This window comes from Myotis davidii, unplaced genomic scaffold (genome assembly GCF_000327345.1).
Source record: "Myotis davidii unplaced genomic scaffold, ASM32734v1 scaffold960, whole genome shotgun sequence".
In the NCBI taxonomy this organism is placed as follows: Eukaryota; Metazoa; Chordata; class Mammalia; order Chiroptera; family Vespertilionidae; genus Myotis; species Myotis davidii.
Window position 1 is genome coordinate 3,063,320 of NW_006293003.1, and position 3,972 is coordinate 3,067,291.

A 3,972-nucleotide genomic window follows, 5' to 3' on the forward strand; every position below is an offset into this window, starting at 1 on the left:
CTCCCTCACCCACGGCCCAAGCAGAGGGCACTCGAGGACCTCCAGGCTCAGAGCAGCCGCTGGGCGTGAGAAATGAGTGGTTGGCAGGTGTTAAGCCACTGGGTGCATCTGACAAGCGTGCCCGTTCTGCTTCCTGTGTTGTCCAGGCAACGTCCCACACCTGGAGCATGTCACAGGACACGGCACTGACCTCCTCCCACTGTGGGGACCCTAAGAGGACAGGCTGTGGGCCTATGACTTGGGTTTGAGTAGCCGATTGTCCAGAGGAAGGCGGGGGGCACTGTGCTCCCCCAGCCAGGGAGGCGCGAGGCTCCCGCCGAACAGTCACCTGCCCCAGGCAGGGCACACCGTGACGGCTCCTGAAGGGCCGTGGCTGCAGGGGAAGAGGGCGAAGCTCCGGTGATCTCGAGGCCGGAACAGCGTGCCCCTCGGGGTGTGCGTGGGCATCGGCCAGATGGGCGCACACCCCGTTCTCCGAGTCCCCGTGACCGCAGCCCCTCTGTCCTCCGGAGCGAGGAGACAGGCCTGGGGCTCACGCTGCCGCTCCGTGGTGGGAAACTGCCCGGGGCGCACCGGTGCCCATGCCTGGGGGACCCACAGCATGGACGCATCGCCTGCTCCGTCCTGCCATGGCCCACGGCCGCCCTGCCCTGGCCCCCGGCCGCCCTGCCATGGCCCCCGGGCCCGCCCTCAGCTGTGCTTCAGGCCTTCAGCGTCAGGCTCTAGCCCTGGACCTGGGACTTCCAGTCTGTGTCCCTGTCAGGGCGGCCCTGGAAAACTAACACAGGTTCTTCTGCGGTGAAGGCATGACATGGGGGGTGGGGGGTGGGGCGGTGAGCACAAGGTGCCGCGGTCGCCAGGCCAGCCGGGTTTGCCACCAAGAAGTGAAGCAGCCGTGTGTCCGGCCTGGGCTTCAGAGCCGCAGCCCAGCCGCGTGGGCCTGTCTGTGTGAACAGGCGCGTAACCAACTCACACACCTGCTCAGTCAGCTGGGTGCTTGGCCGTCCGAGGCCACCCCTCACCTTCCCTCTGTACAGATTTTAGGGTCTTTGGTTAGGGAAAATCCCTGAGGACCCCTGAGGCAGGGCTGACACCAGAGGGACCCGGGGCCCTTGTGACTCATCAGGCCAGTGACCAGGCTGGCGCTGGAGGGTGTCAGGCCGTGGCGGGCCCGGCAGGAAAGGACATACACCTGGTATTTTCTAAGCCATCAGCAAAAGAAACCATCCACAAAACAAAAAGGGAGCCCACTGCAGGGGAGAACATTTGCCAGTGATACGCCTGATAAAGGGTTAATCTCCAAAATATATAAGGAACTCATACAACTTAACAAAAGGAAGACAAACAATCCAATTTAAAAATGGGCAAAAGACCTAAATAGACTCTTCTCCATAGAGGACATACAGAAGGCCAAGAGACATGAAAACATGCTCAAAGTCACTGATCATCAGAGAGATGCAGATCAAAATGACAATGAAGTGTCACCTCACACCTGCCAGAATGGTTACAATCACCAAATCAGCAAACGACAAGTGCTGGCGAGGATGTGGAGAAAAGGGAACCCTCGTGCACTGCTGGTGGGAATGCAGGCTGTGCAGCCACTGTGGAGAACAGTATGGAGTTTCCTCAAAAAATTAAATATTGAACTCCCATTTGACCCAGTGATCCCACTTCTAGGAATATATCCTAAAAAACCCAAAGCACCAATCAGAAAGAATGTATGCACCCCTATGTTCATAGCAGAGAAATTTACAATAGCTAAGGTCTGGACACAGCCCATGTGCCCATCAGTAGATGAGTGGATAGAAAAGCTGTGGTACATTTATACCACGGAATATTATGCAGCAGTAAAAAAAGAAGACTCTCTTTCTCTTTGAGATAGCATGGAGGGACCTGCAAGAGTCTGGTGCTAAGTGAAATAAATCAGTCAAAGAAAGACAGGTATAACATGATCGCACTCATATGTGGACTCTACGTAACAAAATAAACTAATGAACAGAGTGGATCCAGAGACATGGAAGCATGGACCAGAGTGTGGACTCTCAGAGGGAAAGTGGGGGAGAGAGGGTGGGAGGGAGGTAATCAACCAAAGACCTTGTCTATATATTTAAAAGCCTAAGGAACCAAACAACAGAATAACCGGTCGCTATAACCACGCACTGACCACCAGGGGGCAAACACTCAATGCAGGAGCTGCCCCCTAGTGGTCAGTGCGCTACCACAGGGGGAGCGCCGCTCAGCTGACCCACCTGTCCTGGCAGCCCACCAGCCCGGAGGCAGCCACTCACTCCCTCAGTAGTCCTGCAGGTCCAATCTCCGGAGAATGGGCCAGGCACTGACAGACCAGTGCCAACGGCACAATCCCAACAGCATCACTGGCCTCCTGGAAGTCAGCCTTGGGCATCGCGGCCGCTTCCCCTCCCCAGACGCTCCGCAAGGAAGAAACGATATGAAAGTGGCCACCAGGTAGCTCTCAACAGCCAGCTCGACCGTCAGCAGGACAGATCCAGATCCCAGGCCGGCAAGGGCGTCCTACCGCCTGCCCAGAGGGCCGATCGCGTCCTGGGTGGCCCCCCATGCTCCTTCGATGAGCGCCAGGCACAGGGCTCATGGCTGGCGAGTGCCACTGCAGTGGCGTGATGGGGACTGATTGGGTGTGAGTCCACAGCAGGCACAGTGGGGCCGGGATGAATGGGAGAGGCAGGTTGGAGCTGCAGGTGGCATTGGACTGTGGGTTGTGGCCTGATTCCTGCCGGCCTCCCAGAGGGCAATGGGGAAAAAGGGGAACATATGTAATGCTTTCAACAATAAAGAATAATTGGGGGGTGGGGGGGGAATCCTCCCATAGCTCGGCCTGCATAGCTCAGTGGTTGAGCATTGACCTATGAACCAGGAGGTCACAGTTCGATTCCCAGTCAAGGCACATGCCCTGGTTGCAGGCTCGATCCCCAGTGTGGGGCATACAGGAGGCAGCTGATCAAAAAAGAAAGGGAGGGAGGGAGGAAGAAAATACACTTGATGTTGGAGAGGTTGGGGAAAAAGGAACCCTCATTTGCTGCTGGTAGGAATGTAGGCTGGTGCAGCCACTATGGAAAGCAGTCTGGCGATTCCGCAGAAAATTAAGAATAGAGCTACCATACGACCCAGCAGTCGCTCTCCTGGGTATACACCCGAAAAACTCGAAATCATGTATTCACAGATATATGCACCCCTATGTTCATTGCAGCATTATTCACAGCCAAGACACGGAAACAACCAGAGTTCTGTGATAGAGGCCTGGATAAAGAAGACGTGGTACAGGCCAGCCGGCGTGGTGCAGGGGCTGAGCGTCAACCTCTGCACCAGGAGGTCACGGTTTGATTCCTGGTCAGGGCACATGCCTGGGTTGCGGGTTTGGTCCCCAGTTGGGGGCGTGCAGGAGGCAGCCGATAATGATTCTTTCTCATCATCGATGTTTCTGTCTCTTTTCCTCTCCCTTCCTCTCTGAAATCAATAAAAATATATATTTTTAAAATGTGGTACATATACACAATGGAATACAAGTCAGCCATAAGAAAGGATGAAATGGCGCCATTTGCAACAACATGGATAGATTTGAGAACATTATGCCGAGTGAAATAAGTCAGTCACAAAAAGCTAAGAACCAGAGATTTCACTCATATGTGGGATATAAAACTAAAACTCGTGAACAAACAGCCGTGTGGTGGTTGCCAGAGGGAAGGGAGTGGGGAGAGGGGGGCCCCCATAAATGGTGATGGGAGATTGGACTTTGGGTGTTGGGTACACGGTGCAATATACAGATCTTGTAACATAGAAACCCACACCTGAAACCTGTATGATCATGTCAACCAATGTCACCCTGATAAATTTTTTTAAAAAAGAAATACACTTGGCACATCTTCCAGGGGAAAAGCGAGTTTCAGAACCCCCTGTATTCGTGTTCTTGGGCAGCCCTCATGACAGAGGGCTGCA

General features: G+C 54.6%; 1 protein-coding gene across 1 annotated transcript in view; it reads right to left on the reverse strand.

Moving 5' to 3' along the window:
• MRFAP1 (Morf4 family associated protein 1) overlaps positions 1 to 3,972 on the reverse strand; it is a 25,034-nt gene that overhangs the window by 627 nt on the left and 20,435 nt on the right. The gene's annotated exons all lie outside the window — the stretch shown is intronic.